A 17,730-nucleotide genomic window follows, 5' to 3' on the forward strand; every position below is an offset into this window, starting at 1 on the left:
GAGTTGCTGAATAGAGCTGAGTCATGGTAATGTACCAGAATAAATATTAGAGTATTTTTCACCAACTCAGGATTTTAGACCTGAGTAAGAGAAGCTTGCCAGTGCTTCCTTGTGTACCCATGGTATTACTTGTAAATCTACTTTGTACTTATGATACTAGGTTTTTGGTAGGTATGGGAAGAAGCTGCATAAAAATGTGTGACCACCAGAGTAGCAAGGCTGTTTGACAGAACCGTAGCCTGCTGATGCTCAGGCCATTAAATGGTAAACACCTAGAAGACCTTGTGCTTACTTCTCCCCAGGCCTTAACGTAGTGCCACATGGGTCATGCTAGTGTGGTCTTAGAGTTGGAGGAGTCATCTTCCTAATGTTAATTTCACTCCTGCACTGTCGTGCACTGCCACAAGAGTTGTCCTCTAACATGCAGATAGACACACCAGTCTCCCAGTAAGAACCTACCCTGGCTCCCTGCTGCCTACAGGATGGAGTCTTACCGCTCTGCACGGCCTCCGAGCTTATTGTCATCCCTTGTCTGGACTCTCAGTGCCCTTTCTTGCCTCTTCTCCCTGGGCACTTTATCCTTTAGGGGCCATAAAGACCCAAAATGATCTAGAGTGCCCTTCTCACTCATTTCCAGGACTCACAGATACTTTCTTGCCTCCTGCTGTCCCTTTGTGCTTTCTTGCCTCCATTCAGTCCCATGTTTCATTTGTTTTACAATTATTTGTAAGTCTCCTTTACTGTCCCTACAGCAGGAATGGTGTTTCTCATCATTGTAATACCAGTCCTAGCATAGTATCTGGCACTTAGTCTCACTCAGGAAATACTGACTGACTGAATAAATAAGTGAATGAAAAATTTAAATAATAATATATAAATGCACTTTAACATGGTGCTTTGTATTTAGCAAACACTTAGACATTTAAATGGATGAAAACAATTACTTAAAAGTTGATTCCTGGGTGTTGCAATGGTGGCTCAGTGGCAGGATTCTCACCTCCCATGCTAGAGACCTGGGTTCGATTCCCGGTGCCAGCCCATGCAGAAAAAAAAAGTTGTGAAACATACATATTCACAGGCCCCCATCTTTTTCATAAGTGAATGAAAAATTTAAATAATAATATATAAATGCACTTTAACATGGTGCTTTGTATTTAGCAAACACTTAGACATTTAAATGGATGAAAACAATTACTTAAAAGTTGAATACTATTGTTTGAATACTATTGTTTCTTATACTTTGAATACTATTGTTAAAAATGAGATTCTGGCAGCTTTTAAACCAGAGTACAAGTGTCTTAAAACCCTGTGTGAAAGGTCTTTTAAGACTAGCCCCCTGTTATTCATTCCACATGTGGAAAAATGAATTTAGACCCTTGGTTTATATTGTACACAAAGATAAACTTGAAATCATAGAACTAAATGTAAGAGCTATGATAGTGATAAATGATAACAATTTTTAGGAGAACATTTTTGTGACCTTAGGTTAGCCTGATTTCTTAGATATGATACCAAAAGCATGATCCATAAAAGTAAAAATTGATAACATGGACTTGATCGAAATCGAAACCTTTTTGTCTTCAAAGGACACTTAAGAAAATGCAAATACAAGCCACAGATGGAGAGAAAATGTCTGTAAATCAAATATTGGATAAAGGACTTTTACGCAGAATGTCTAAGGAACACTTTCAGTAATAAAAAGAACAACCCAGTTTAAAAGAAAGGACAAAAGACTCAATGGATATTTCATCAGAGAAGGTATAGAAAGGCTAATAAGCGCATGAAATGTTCGAGGTCATTAGTCATTTGGAAATTAAAATTAAAGGTGTCACCACCCACCTCTTCTGCCAGAATGAAACAGATTGACCATACCAAGTGTTATTGACCATGAGGAGAGCCTGGAACTTCCTACACAGTTGGTGGTTTTGTAAGATGGTGAAGCCACTTTGGAAAACAGTTTGGCAATTTCTTAGAGTTAAACAAATTTACCATTTGGCCCAGCAATTTCCTTTTCCTTCTGGGGTCTTCTCCTTCTCAATAAATGCACCTTAATTTAAACCCAACTAGATGCATTTTCTAGGAGAGGCAGTGACTTTCCTTTGTTCATTCATACTTGTAACGCCTAAGATGACCATGTCATTTGGTCATGTTAACAGTGACAGAAATGATAAGGCACCTGGGCCCTCTCCCCAACTCAGTCCTTGGCATGGCCTCTGGCTAGATTATTGATATGAGTATAGTTTTAAGGAAACCTTGTAAGAGGTTGCTCCTCTCAGGGAGGTATGAGAAGAGCATCAACAGGAGGAAATGAATTCTTGAGATTGGCCTTGAAGAACCATTTAAAGGTGGAAAAGGATCCCTGAGAGGGATTACATGTTAAGGAAAAAGGCAGGGGTATGTGAAGGTGAGAGTGTGTTATGTGGACAGGACCTGAGGACTCTCCTCTGCTTATGTTATTGTCTGGCCTGCTTATGAGCTCCCAGCGTACAGATGAGTTAAATGAAGTCAGGTGTATGAAAGCCCTTTTTAAGCTACCTACCTTGTAAGTCATGGGATTCATGAGATAGTTCTGAAACAGTCTTTGCTGCACAAAGGACTTTGTTTATGGAAACACTGTGTATGGAAACACTGTGATCTGGGCAGCAGAAAGGTGCCATACCACTTTGAAAATGATGTATACCACTTTGGTGTATGCCACTTTGAAAATGATGGAAAATCTTTAAAATTGCTGTCTCAGTCTGGGTTCTAAACACACACACACACACACACACACACTTATTAGAGGGCTTTGAACTTATGCACTAGAGGCTGGTTACATAGGTTTTGTGACGCTGGAACTTGGAATCCTCAGACAGGCAGTTGGGCAGGAGATTGGAGTGGAAAGAAGGCTGTGAAGTGGGGGTGAGGGGAGTGAGGATAAGCTAGAACTCGCAAGGCTGAGCTGGAACCCACAAGGATAGGCTGGGACCCTTGTTGGTTTCTTCTGCCTCCCAGCCTTGGACTGTGATGATGGGAGTTCCTGGAGGAGTGGCTGGTGCCTTTTGTTACTGAACTGGACACACACTTGGCCCAAGAGTTAGAGAACCTGAAGCAGAGACTGGCAGGAGCTGGAGGGGCTGTGGGAGTAGGTACTGCCCCACTTCAACAATGCATGTGAGCTGCAACAGCCCGATGTACCCTGTCCTGACTCCCTAGGCACAAAGGCCCCACCTTCCTTTCTGCCACCCAGATTGCAGGCAATGTGCTCCCTCATAGCGCTGCACAGAAGAGAACTCTGGACTCTGGGAAATGGAGTTCAGCTTAGCCAAACACGTGGTGTCAACATGCCACAATTGCAGTGGTGAAGATTTTAATTTCTGGTTTCATTCTCAAGTCCAGTTTCAGGAAATAGGAGATAAATCTCCTTTGAGAAAATACACTCTTGTTTTTGCTGTTCTCTTCAGCATATTTGATTTTTTTTTTTTTAAAAACACCAGGAAATTTTGTTTTCTCTTTGTCAAACCTATGCTTCTAGGTTTAGATGGATTAGATAAAAATTTTTTCTTTTCCTTTTTTTTACTTTATTGGATTGAAAAATCTTTGAGATTATATGATGCTTTTTGAGTGAGAGTGAATAGTATTGTGGAGAAAATAAGAAAAAATATTTCTTTCTAAAATTTTGGTTTTTACATGTAAAATAGATCGAGTCGTGCATACAATCACAGTAGATCTATAGGGCTCATAAAGGATGCATTTTAAGGGTCCTAGGAAAACTGTACAGATAATGGACAAGGAAGAGATTGAGCATGTACACAAGAGAAGGTCTCAGTTTTCTATCTACAAATATTTATTGATCATCTCTTAGGACTAGGGTGCCATGCTGGACGCAAGCAGTTCAGGAGGTGACTTATGAGCTGCACTCTGAAGGCTGAGTAGGACTATGCCAAGAAGACTATGGGAGGGACTGTAGACATTCTGAGCAGAGATGCAAGGAGTTATGAATGTTCTTGGTGAGTGTGAGCATAGCAGGTGTTCCACATGGCATAAGATGTCTGCAAAACAGCAGGAGTTGGGGATTGACAGGAGATAGAGCTGACAGAAGAGACAGGGTGGGGTGATGATAGCCTTTCATGCTAGGCTGAGGAGCTTGGACCTAGGTCTGTAGCTGGTGAAAGGGAGGCCTTTCATCAAGGGAGTTACCTGATCACTTTTTTCATCTTGGAGAAGGACGAACAGATGGATAGGTGATGGAAGGGATTTGGGATGAACTGGAGAAGCTGGGTTAGGTTATTTTGGGCTGGGGAAACAGAGTTAAACTGGAAGAAACCAAAGGTTGCTGTCTTCCATGCAAATTCCTAAACCTTCCTAAATGTACCACAGAAGTTTTCAGATTTACAGCTCCTTAGACAGAATGTGTAAACCTGTATTTATGACCTTTATAGCTTTTATTTTTAACTATTGATTTTGGTGGAGTCATACCTGGGTGTGAATCCTTCCTACAGCATCACAGCTTATTATTTTTCTGCTTAAATTCTCCTATAGGTTCCCAATACACATTTAATGTAGAATAAAATCAAATTACTATTTACTACTTTTGTTTCTTTAATATTCCAGACCCTATGTGCTCTTCCTCCAAGCCTGTCCCTCCCACAAAGTTGTGACCAACTTCCTGAAGGTCTTCTGCCACTACTGCTTGGGCTTTCAGGACATCCATTACCACAATCTCTGTGTATCTCAACCCTATCAGAGGTCCCTCCAGATCACCCATCACTGCACAGATACTCACCTCCACCAGTCTTCGTGTCCCTGAATCAGGCCCCATTTCCCATCCCTTTCTGCCCTATGGACCCCGTTCAACTGTTACCTCAGGAGCTCATGGTCTGTTATTAGCAAAATCCCCTATTCTGGCCCAGCCTCTTTTTGTCTAACTGCGCCATTAACCATCTTATATTAAGCTAGTGGCTCTTCCCCACTGGAGTTTGGAGATGTGGGGGATGTTTCTGGTATAACCATGACCAGGTTGTGCCACTATAATTTGGTAAGAAGGGACAAAGAAGATAAATGGATGTGCCACGTGAATCCTACCCAGTGAAGCCCTGTCCCATTCTGAATGCGGATAGTGCCTCCCCTGAGGTGCTCTGTGAACTGGGAATGTTTCCTTTACCAGTCATCTTTTTTCTTCTGTATCCCCCCAGTACCTCAGGGTCTGGAGGGTGGAGGTGGAAGTCGTTCCTCATTGCTACTTCTGAACAGTTGTGTTTCAGAAACTCCCAGCTCTTTATAGAAGGGCATGCCATTAGGATTCCTTTGGTGGCTTGCCATTTTTCCTCACTCCTGGATGAGCTCAGTTCCTGACTTGCTTTTCCTGGAATCCCATGACTTGTCTCTGACCTTGGTACCTTCAGCATTTTGTGTAGGGTCTATTTGCACGCTGCCTTCTCTCTTCCATCTGTACTTTCTCCTGGGTGATAAATAAAACAATAACAGAAAAAAAAAAGATTATACATACCATACCCCTCACCCCTCGCTTTCATTGATCACTAGTATTTCAAACTAAATTTATTTTAACATTTGTTCCCCCTATTATTTATTTTTATTCCATATGTTCTTTGTCTGTTGACAAGGTAGATAAAAGGAGCATCAGACACAAGGTTTTCACAATCACACAGTCACATTGTGAAAGCTATAACATTATTCAATCATCCTCAAGAAACATGGCTACTGGAACACAGCTCTACATTTTCAGGCAGTTCCCTCCAACCTCTCCACTACATCTTGAATAACAAGGTGATATCTACTTAATGCATAAGAATAACCTCCAGGATAACCTCTCAACTCTGTTTGGAATCTCTCAGCCATTGCCACTTTGTCTCATTTCATTCTTCCCCCTTTTGGTTGAGAAGGTTTCTCAATCCCTTGATGCTGAGTCTCAGCTCATTCTTGAATTTCTGTCCCACATTGCCAGGAAGGTCCACACCCCAGGGAGTCATCTACCACGTAGACAGGGGGAGAGCAGTGAGTTTGCTTGTTGTATTGGCTGGAGAGAGAGGCCACATCTGAGCAACAGAAGAGGTTCTCTTGGGGGTGACTCTTAGGCCTAAATTTTAAGTAGACTTGACCTATCGTTTGTGGGGTTAAGTTTCATATGAACAAACCCCAAGACTGGGGGCTCAGCCTATAGCTTTTGTTGTCCACACTGCTTGTGAGAATATCGAGAATTCTTACTTGGGGAAGTTAAATTTCTCCCCATTCTCGCCATTCCCTGAAGGGGACTTTGCAAATACTTTTCCATTCACTGATCAAATCACTCTGGGATTCATCGGGGCATCACTCCAGACAAACCAACAAAATCTCATGTCTTACCCAAGATTCCAAGTACTTATGGTGTTCAATCAAGCTATGAACATAAGTTACATTTAGGAAATGCACTAGTCAAAATACAAATTTTGTACCAAATAAATATTTTTTGCTTTAGTCTCATACATAAGTTGAAATTTTAACATACTAATTACCATTTACATTCAGCACCCTGCAGTAATGACATTCCTTTGTTTTTCCTCATACGCAAACATTTTTAAAATTTGTACATTTAGTCACTATCATTATACACTCTAGGCATTCCTAGATTACACCATCTCAATCTTTATCGTCTATCTTTCTTTGTGATTTCATTTATGCCCCAGCCCTCCTCCCTCTATCATTCTCATATGCAGCTTCATTCAGTGTTTTAATGTAATTGTATTACAGTTAGGTATTATTGTGCTGTCCATTTCTGAGTTTTTATATTCAGTCCTGTTGCACAATCTGTATCCCTTCAGCTCCAATTACCCAATATCTTACCCTGTTTCTATCTCCTGATGGTCTCTGTTACCAATGAAATATTCCAAGTTTATTCACTACTGTCAGTTTATATCAGTGAGACCATACAATATTTGCCCTTTTGTTTTTTTATACGCATTTTTTTTTATTAATTAAAGAAAAAAAGAAATTAACACAACATTTAGAAATCATTCCATTGCCCTTTTGTTTTTGGCTAATCTCACTCAGCATAATGTGTCAAGGTCCATCCATGTTGTTACAAACTTCATAACTTTATTCTGTCTTAAAGCTGCATAATATTCCATCATATGTATATACCACAATTTCTTTAGCCACTCGTCTGTTGATGGACATTTTGGCTGTTTCCATCTCTTTGCAATTGTAAATAATGCTGCTGTAAACATTGGTGCACAAATGTCTGTTTGTGTCTTTGCCCTTATGTCCTTTAAGTAGATACCTAGCAATGGTATTGCTGGGTCATATGGCAATTCTATATTCAGCTTTTTTTGAGGAACTGCCAAACTGCCTTCCACAGCGGTTGCACCATTTGACATTCCCACCAACAGTGAATAACTGTGCCTTTTTTTCCACATCCTCTCCAGCACTTGTCATTTTCTGTTTTGTTGATAATGTCCATTCTGGTGGGTGTGAGATGATATCTCATTGTGGTTTTGATTTGCATTTCTCTAATGGCCAGGGAAGTTGAGCATCTCTTCATGTGCCTTTTGGCCATTTGTATTTCCTCTTTGAGAAGTGTCTGTTAAAGTCTTTTTCCCATTTTGTAATTGGATTAGCTGTCTTTTTGTTGTTGAGTTGAACGATCTCTTTATAAATTCTGAATACTAGACCTTTATCTGATATGTTTCCAAATATTGTCTCCCATTGTGTAGGCTGTCTTTTTACTTTCTTGATGAAGTTTTTTGATGCAAAAAGTGTTTAATTTTGAGGAGTTCCCATTTCTTTCTTTCTTTCTTCAGTGCTCTTGCTTTGGGTATAAGGTCTATAAAACCGCCTCTAAGTATAAGTTTTATAAGATATTTCCCTACATTTTCCTCTAACTGTTGTATGGTCTTAGACCTAATGTTTAGATCTTTGATCCATTTTGAGTTAACTTTTGTATAGGGTGTGAGATATGGATCCTCTTTCATTTCTTTGCATATGGATATCCAGTTCTCTAGGCACCATTTATTGAAGAGACTGTTCTGTCCCAGGTGAGTTGGCTTGATGGCCTTATCAAAGATCAATTGTCCATAGATGAGAGGGTCTATATCTGAACACTCTGTTCGATTCCATTGGTCAATTTATCTATCTTTATACCAGTACCATGCTCTTTTGACCACTGTGGCTTCATAATATGCCTTAAAGTCAGGCAGCGTGAGACCTCCAGCTTCGTTTTTTTTCCTCAGGATACTTTTAGCAATTCGGGGCACCCTGCCCTTCCAGATAAATTTGCTTATTGGTTTTTCTATTTCTGAAAAGTAAGTTGTTGGGATTTTGATTGGTATTGCATTGAATCTGTAAATCGATTTAGGTAGAATTGACATCTTAACTATATTTAGTCTTCCAGTCCCTGAACATGGTGTGCCCTTCCATCTATTTAGGTATTCTGTGATTTCTTTTAACAATTTCTTGTAGTTTTCTTTGTATAGGTCTTTTGTCTCTTTATTTAAATTTATTCCTAAATATTTATTCTTTTGGTTGCAATTGTAAATGGAATTCGTTTCTTGATTTTCCCCTCAGATCGTTCGTTACTAGTGCATAGAAACACTACCGATTTTTGAGTGTTGATCTTGTAACCTGCCACTTTGCTGTACTCGTTTATTAGCTGTAGTAGTTTTGCTGTGATTTTTCAGGGTTTTTGACATATGCTATCATATCATCTGCAAACAGTGAGAGTTTTACTTCTTCCTTTCCAATTTTGATGCCTTGTATTTCTTTTTCTTGTCTAATTGCTCTGGCTAGAATTTCCAACACAATGTTGAATAACAGTGGTGATAGTGGACATCCTTGTCTTGTTCCTGATCTTAGGGGGAAATTTTTCAGTTTTTCCCCATTGAGGATGATATTAGCTGTGGGGCTTTCATATATTCCCTTTATCATTTTAAGGAAGTTCCCTTCTATTCCTATCCTTTGAAGTGTTTTCAACAGGAAAAGATGTTGAATTTTGTCAGATGCCTTCTCTGCATCAATCGAGATGTTCATGTGGTTTTTCTGCTTTGATTTGTTGATATGGTGTATTACATTAATTGATTTTCTTATGTTGAACCATCCTTGCATACCTGGGATGAATCCTCCTTGGTGATGATGTATAATTCTTTTAATGTGTTGCTGGATTCAATTTGCTAGAATTTTGTTGAGGATTTTTGCATCTATATTCATTTGAGAGACTGGTCTGTAGTTTTCTTTTTTTGTAGTATCTTTGTCTGGCTTTGGTATGAGGGTGATGTTGGCTTCATAGAATGAATTAGGTAGCTTTCCCTCCTCTTCAATTTTTTTGAAGAATTTGAGCAGGATTGGTACTAATTCTTTCTGGAATGTTTGGTAGAATTCTCATGTGGAGCCATCTGGTCCTGGACTTTTCTTTTTGGGAAGCTTTTTAATGACTGATTCAATTTCTTTACTTGTGATTGGTTTGTTGAGGTCTTCTATTTCTTCTTGAGTCAAAGTTGGTTGTTCATGCCTTTCTAGGAAGTTGTCCATTTCATCTACATTGTTGTATTTATTAGCATATAGTTGTTCATAGTATCCTGTTATTACCTCCTTTATTTCTGTGAGGTCAGTGGTTATGTCTCCTCTTCCATTTCTGATCTTATTCATTTATGTCCTCTCTCTTCTTCTTTTTGTCAGTCTTGCTAAGGGTCCATCAATCTTATTGATTTTTTCTTGGAACCAGCTTCTGGTTTTATTGATTTTCTCAATTGTTTTCATGTTTTCAATTTCATTTATTTCTGCTCTAATCTTTGTGATTTCTTTCCTTTTGCTTGCTTTGGGGTTAGTTTGCTGTTCTTTCTCTAGTTCTTCCATGTGGACAGTTAATTCCTCAATTTTTGCCCTTTCTTCTTTTTTGATATAGGCATTTTGGGCAATAATTTTCCCTCTTAGCACTGCCTTTGCTGTGTCCCATAAGTTTTGATATGTTGTATTTTCATTTTCATTTGCCTCGAGATATTTACTGATTTCTCGTGTAACTTCTTCCTTGACCCACTGGTTGTTTAAGAGTGTGTTGTTGAGCCTTCACATATTTGTGAATTTTCTGGTGCTCTGCCTATTATTGGTTTCCAACTTCATTCCTTTATGATCTGAGAATGTGTTTTGTTTGATTTCAGTCTTTTTAAATTTATTGAGACTTGCTTTGTGACCCAGCATATGGTCTATCTTTGAGAATGATCCATGAGCACTTGAGAAAAAGGTGTATCCTGCTGTTGTGGGGTGTAATGTCCTATAAATGTCTCTTAAGTCTAGCTCATGTATTGTAATATTCAAATTCTCTGTTTCTTTATTGATCGTATGTCTAGATGTCCTGTCCATTGATGAGAGTGGGGAATTGAAGTCTCCACCTATTATGGTAGATGTGTCTATTTGTCTTTTCAGTGTTTGCCACGTGTATTTTGGAGCATTCTGCTTCCGTGCATAAATATGATTGTTATGTCTTCTTGTTTAATTGTTCCTTTTATTAGTAGATAGTATCCTTCTTTGTCTCTTTTAACTGTTTTACATTTGAAGTCTAATTTGTTGGATATTAGTATAGCTACCTCTGCTCTTTTCTGGTTGTTATTTGCATGAAATATCTTTTCCCAACATTTCACTTTCAGGCTATGTTTGTCTTTGGGTCTAAGATGTGTTTCCTGTAGACAGCATATTGATCAGTCCTGTTTTTAAATCCATTCTGCCAGTCTATGTCTTTTGATTGGAGAGTTCAGTCCATTAACATTTAGTGTTATTATTGTATGGGTAGTACTTTCTTCTACCATTTTGTGTTTTGGATTTTATATGTCATATCTAATTTTTCTTCTTTTTACTGTTACTCTTAGTCTTCCTTTCTACACTCTTCTCCACATCTCTCTCTTCTGTCTTTTCGTATCTGTCTCTAGTGCTCCATTTAGTATTTCTTGCAGAGCTGGTCTCTTGGTCACAAATTCTCTCCGTGATTTTTTGTCTGAAAATGTTTTAATTTCTCCCTCATTTTTGAAGGACAATTTTGCTGGGTATAGAATTCTTGGTTGGTAGTTTTTCTCTTTTAATAATTTAAATATATCATCCCACTGTCTTCTCGCCTCCATGGTTTCTGCTGAGAAATCTATACATAGTCTTATTGGGTTTCCCTTGTATGTGATGGATTGCTTTTCTCTTGCTGCTTTCAAGATCCTCTCTGTCTCTTTGACCTCTGACATTCTGATTAGTAAGTGTCATGGAGTACGTCTATTTGGATCTATTCTCTTTGGGGTACGTTGCACTTCTTGGACCTGTAATTTTGAGTCTTTCATAAGAATTGGGAAATTTTCAGTGATAATTTCCTCCATTAGTTTTTCTCCTCCTTTTCCCTTGTCTTCTCCTTCCAGGACACCCACAACACGTATATTTGTGCGCTTCATATTGTCATTCAATTTCCTGAGTCCCTGCTCATATTTTTCCTTTTTTTCCCCTATAGTTTCTGTTTCTTGTCGGGTTTCAGAAGTTCCATCCTCCAGTTCACTAATCGTATCCTCTGCATCTTGAAATCTACCATTGTAGGTTTCCATTGTTTTTTTCATCTATTCTACTGTGTCTTTCATTCCGATAAGTTCTGTGATTTGTTTTTTCAGACTTTCCATTTCTTCTTTTTGTTTATTCTTTGCCTTCTTCATACCTCCCCGAATTCATTGATTTGGATTTTGATGAGATTTTCCATGTCTATTCGTATATTCTGAATTAATTATTTCAGCTCCTGTGCGTCATTTGAATTGTTGGTTTGTTCCTTTGACTGGGCCATATCTTCAATTTCCCTGGTGTGATTTGTTATTTTTTGCTGGCGTCTAGATGTTTAATTACCTTAACTAGTTTATTCTGGAGATTGCTTTCCCTTCTCTTACTTAGGGTTTTCTTGCTGGATTAATTTGTTGTCTATCTGTTCTTTGACATTCAGTTCAGCTTTTTCTGGACCTCTAGCTTAGGTTATATTTAACAGAGAAGAGTTTTTCAGTTCTTGTTTTCTTGTTTCTTGCCCTGCTTGTATGGTGCCTTTTCCCCCCACCCTTGGGAGGGTCTACGTAGGTTTTATAGACCCCAGCCGGGTTTTCCCGACCAAACTGACTTCCTATAGGGGGAAGGAGTCACCTGCATCGGTTTTCCCTGAGGGTGCGACCCAGCAGGTTAAAAGACTTTCCTGTGAAGTCTCTGGGCTCTGTTTTTCTTATTCTGCCCAGTATGTGGTGCTTGTCTGCCTGCAGGTCCCACCAGCATAAGATGATGCGGTACCTTTAACTTTCGAAGACTCTCCCTGCTTTGGGTGGTGGAGACAGAGGAGAGGTTGTAGGCTGGCTTTAATGGCTTCAAATTACCAAGCCCTGGTGTCTGAATTCCTTGAGGGAGGGATTCCACCTGCGTTGGGGTTCACCCCTCCTCTGGGGAAGACACAGACTCAAGACACGCCCTGAAAGGAGCTTGTTTCTGCCTATGGCTGGGGCAGTGGCAGCCTGAGAAGTCCTGCCGCTGAATCCAGAGCAGTCAAGCCTTTGTAGAAACACAGTCACAAAAACCTTTGTTTCCTGTTTTTTTCTTTTTTCATCATCCCTGCCCCTTGACACAGCGGCAAAAATGAGTGACCTCCGCTTTGACCAGTTTCACCTGAGCTGGGGGTCTATTTTTAGTAGTCAGAATTTGTAGATTAATGCCACAATTGGTGTTTGGTTGGGCTTAGCCCCTACTGCTGGTAAAGTCTCTTTCCTTTCCCCTCTGGGAAGCAGCCTGTAGGGGAGGGGCGCTGGCCATCGCGGCTTGGGGAACTCACGGTTCTGGGAAGGCTCGCAGCCGGTCCAGCTGGTCCAGACTGGGGTATGCTGTGTGTCTGGTCACTGACATGGCGCCAGGAGCTGTTCTGTACTGTTTCTGGTTATTTAGTAGTTGTTGTGGAGGACGAACTAAAACGCGCGCATTGGTAAGCCGCCATCTTGGTCCCCTCTTGGGTGTTACTTTCTTGAATCTTCTCTTTCCCTAAAATAAGTACAGTGGGGACCTACCTCTTGCAGTGTTTGAAGGTTACAGCAACCAAGGCAGTTAGTTTTGTGTGTGTCATTTCCCAGCTCTGTCTTACATTTGTTAAGCTCAGGCATTAACTTAATTCCCCTCCCTTTCCTCCTCTTTTGAGCACCACTCACCTGGGTATGGTTTGATTATTTTGTTGAAGTAAGACTCAGCCCTCAGGAGGAATACTTATAGAAATACTTATATTTTGAAAGAAAATCTTGCTAACTCTAGTCTAGCCCAATTTACAGTGCCAGTTCTGAGGCCCCACACTACATCTACATCAGTATCTCTGACCTCCAACCTGGACCACCCAGCATTTCCTAGGGATCTCTGGAACATCTAAACAGAGGTTCTGGACTGCAGTCTAAAACACAGGCTTTGAGATGTACATATTATCCGTGCAGTATTCTTAACTGAGGCCTTTTCTGTGTCTTCACTTATTTCTGAAAATCATCCTCCCTGCTATTTACCTCCTTAGTCAATATTTATTGGTTAGGAAATAAAATGTACAGACTCACCAGTGCTGTCCATATCACCTTCAGAGGAGTTGGTGTGTCTTTTGTGGGTGGTACTATTTTCCAAATCAAATTCATGGCATATAGACTAAGGAGATTTCTTGTGGTGTGTACATTGTTGTGTATGAAAAGTCATGCAAAACTGTACAAGTTATATCAATTTAGTATGTATTTAGGAAATGCTTTTATTATATTTTATAAATATATAATATAATAAAATTATATTTTATTTTTTATTTTGTTATCTGGGGCTGACCTGGAAATTTGACTTCTGTGATTGTTGAGACCATATGCTTCCCCCAAAACAGTCCATCTCTTAGGGAGTCAAGACAGCAGGGAGCAGAACTACAGTACCTACTAGGGGATGAAACAAATATGGAAATATCCATTCCAGCTCCCTTTAACCCTCACCTTCTCTTACAGTAGTTCCAGGCTTTTTGTGAATTGTAATGTAATTTTCTGGTTACTTTTTATAATCCTGGGTATTTTAATATATACTATTTACATTTCCTGAATATGTAATTGATAAAATAGTATTGAAAATAAGAATACATTATTTTCCTAAATTTTGCTGTCACATTTTATGAGTAAAATAACATGACTATAACAATTAAAACCGCCCCCCATAATATAGACCACCAGGCTAAAATATGCATAGTTAGCTGCCATATCTTATTCCCATTATGAAGTATATGCAGACTTTAGATTAGAATTTTTTTATCCTTTGTTTTCATATAGCAAGATATATAGAGGTACAATATGAACTTTGGCCAAAGCTGCAGGATATAATTTTTCTATTTTTAAGACAATTTTTTTCTACTTCCTTACATGTTTCTTCCCACCTTGCTTTTTTTCCCGAAGGCTATATGTGGTTTCTTAGTGAATTTTGATTTATTATATTTCATTTTTCACCTGGGTGGGAAAATGTGTAAGATATGAATATGAATTGTTATGTTATAGAGTCCTGGTGGGAGCTGTTCAGTAAAGGGGTATAATTTCTTTCCATTGAAGTTTACACCATCCCTTTTGTGTGTTCAGAAATAGACAGAAGAGGTTGAACAAAACCCCAGCAGAAATGAAGGGAAACTTTTGATTTTCTTTTAGTTCTATGTTGAAGAGATAAATACTGTGTAGTACAACATAATGAGTACCTGCTAATAAAATGTATTCTTGGTAGAGAAAGCAAATGTGTAAAATAATGAGGTGAAGAAAAATTACCACTAGTTCAAAATCCCAAATATAATAGTGGATTTACTACTTATGGGAAAATACTAATTTGCCAAGTTTTAGGTGAACCAAAATAGAACATCACAGGATATTGTCAGAAGGGGCTGCCTGGAGCTTCTCTAAGGACTTAGCTTCTGCAGGTCAATGTGGTCTAAATAATGATGCTTTTCAACCGTGGGGTGGAGTCAGGCTTTTCCATGTCTTACCTACCATCTGCTGGACACAGTGGCCAGATAGCATTGCCCAAGCTGGCCTCTGCCGTCTCTGTTCAGCATGTGGCAGCATGCCTCCCACGTCCCCCTTTCTTGTCTCTCCTCTACCCAGCTTGTAAAGTGGTCTTGCTAAAGCATCTATTTATCCATAGCAGACTTCTCTTCAAGTAGCTCAAAGGCTTCCCATCTCCTACAGGAATATGGTTCAAATTCCTAGCTTGTTATGCAGTGTTCTTTTTAATCTCGGCCCAGTCCATCTTTTGGTCTCAGCGCTCTCATTCCTGTGGTGGTGATTATTCCCCTCTTCAAGTTTTCCAATACACAGAATATAGCACTAACTTCCCTCCTGCCTGCATCTTTTCTTGATACCTTCAGGTAGTATCAGTTATTTTCTTTCTTGCCAAAGTGTTTTTTTTTCATATTTATACAATTATTTTTATTACATTATATTACATCAAGACTAGACAGCTGGGATTGGCTCTCTCTCTCTTTTTTTAACCCTAGCCTCACACAAAGTCTGGCCCATGGGAGCTCGATAAAGTCTTATTAAATTGAATTGTCTTATATTTTTGCTATTGTTTCCTCATTGCCAAAGTGAGGACTATACATTTCTTGCTGTGCTGTTGTAAGGATTAAAAGACGATGTATATAAAAGCCTGTAACATGTGACAGGCTTCAATTAGACATAAAAAGGAAGCCAGGGCAGTGTGAGGGTGGCTCAGTGGCAGAATTCTCGCCTGCCATGCTGGAAATCCTGGTTCGATTCCCGGTGCCTGTTCATGTAAAAAAAAAACAACAAAAAAATAAACAAAAAAACCCCACCAAAAAACGAAGCTGCTCTGGTTGGTACTAAGATAAATCAGAATACAGGATAAAAGCTGATAGTACATGTACTCAAGACCTTCACCTACTGTATGAGACCAAAGGCAGAGAGGTTTCTTGTTTCTCGAACCTAAACTTTCTGTAATACACAATCTAAATCCACCTGTCTGGATAGCGCATTTAAACAACCCAAACTCATGGAGCCCAGGACAGCAATGAGGCCTTGTAATTCTGTATAGCTTAATGTAATACCTGGATGCATCCCAGATTGTGGGCTGATAATTTAGAAGTATTGGTAGAGTCCCCTGAGGGACGAAATAAACAAATATGGAACGATTAAACTTTTCCATTTGGGAAACTCCTGGTACTTTCTCAAACATTGAGGACTCCCAAGAAAATAGCCCAACCCCTTGATTTTCATAGGCTTGCCCCTATGAAACTTAATTCTGTAGTGGAGAAGCTAAGAAGCTATTCTGTACTGTTTCTGGTTATTTAGTGGTTGTTCTGGGGGATGAACTAAAATGTGCACATTGCTAAGCTGCCATCTTGGCCACAGAGAACTTATTCACTTTTTAACTCAGTAATATTTATTAAACAACTTCTAAGTGGCAGGGATCTATTTTAGGGGAGAAATGGCATATCCTTTAGTATAAATAGAATGCAGAGGTGCTTTTTAGAGTGTTCAGGTTTCTTTCTTCTCTGGGTGATTGTTTCTGCAAATGACCCCTCCTTTCAGGGGATTAGCCCCTGCACCCACAGAGGTCCAGCCTTGTGTGGGAGGTCTTTACAAAACGACCCCGGAGGTCAGAACGTGAGACCCCTGGCATAGCTGGTTCCAGCTCTTTGTCAGCAACCCTTAACGTCCATGTTAAGTAGTGAATTTGGAACTCTGCTGAGGCAGGAATTTTGGATTGTACGCATTATGAGGCTAACACAGGAAAGTATCCTGTAGCTCCTAAGTGAGCCTGGCTGGCTGCCCAGCTGCTACATTTCAGTGTGTCTTCATTATTCTCTAATTGTCATTATGAAAATGAGAGTTCTTACTACATGTTCCAAGGGCTTGCTTAAACATTTCAATAATCATATTTTATGCATTTATAAAAAGTTTTAGTGGAACTATGGAATTTGCAAAGGTCCAGGGGATTTATTTCTCTTGTGTTCAAGACTCTACTGGATGTAAGGGTAACCCCAGCAGTGGTATGAGAAAGATCTGGAGAGCAAGGGGATGGGGGAGTTTGTTGTTGTTGTAGATGGATTTGGAGGAAATGAAACAACTACACAAAAGTCAGATGCTGGAAGGTGTGAAAAAATGCTACAGAAAATCAAATATGGGCGTGTCCACTCTGGCTGGGGCTTTCAAGCTCATAGAGGTGATAAAGTCACAGTTGGACTTTAAGAGAAAACCAGAACGTCCAATGGGGCCAACCTTGCAGCAGAAGCAGAGATAGTCACTTTCCTTCTTGAAGGCTTACTTGGCTCCTCTCTAAAATTGGGGTGATTAATGACCAAACAAGGCGCTGCATATTTTACACCAGCATAGTACCCGGCACACTCTGTGGACTCCCTTCTTTATTTCTTATCTCAAGTTTCCTGTGTTCTAATATTTTGGGTTTCAGTAAGAGAAGTTAACAGCAACACTCGCTGACCCCTGTTGAATGATTACCATGTGCCCGGCCTCTGCAGCATCACATAACAGGCTCAGGGTGGGTGCTGACCTTTCCAGTTGGTGTGTGGTGGGGCCAGGTCCTGACCTCTGTGATTTGTCTACTCTACTTCTGATGGCCTAATTCTCATCCTCAACGCTTAGCCTCTCCTTCTCAGATTGAAGAGTCCTGATCTTTTCATCCTGTGCTCATATGTCAGGCAGTCCCTGGGTTCTAAGGTTTGATTCATTCATCTGCTCACTCACTCAGCTAGTACTTATCTTTTTAGTA

The 17,730-nt window shown here is 39.7% G+C and overlaps 1 protein-coding gene and 1 long non-coding RNA gene across 10 annotated transcripts in view; one reads left to right on the forward strand and one right to left on the reverse strand.

Moving 5' to 3' along the window:
- The window catches only part of TRAPPC9 (trafficking protein particle complex subunit 9), an 889,500-nt gene that overhangs the window by 150,330 nt on the left and 721,440 nt on the right, over window positions 1-17,730 (forward strand). The gene's annotated exons all lie outside the window — the stretch shown is intronic.
- The window catches only part of LOC143688594 (uncharacterized), a 142,553-nt gene continuing 128,641 nt past the window's right edge, over window positions 3,819-17,730 (reverse strand). For 2 of the 3 annotated variants that reach the window (XR_013178159.1, XR_013178157.1), the window contains one exon: window positions 3,819-5,440. This is a non-coding gene — a long non-coding RNA (uncharacterized LOC143688594). The remainder of the gene's footprint in view (window positions 5,441-17,730) is intronic. The other variant, XR_013178158.1, reaches the window with a different exon arrangement.

The sequence above is a fragment of the Tamandua tetradactyla genome, chromosome 6, assembly GCF_023851605.1.
Source record: "Tamandua tetradactyla isolate mTamTet1 chromosome 6, mTamTet1.pri, whole genome shotgun sequence".
Lineage (NCBI taxonomy): Eukaryota > Metazoa > Chordata > Mammalia > Pilosa > Myrmecophagidae > Tamandua > Tamandua tetradactyla.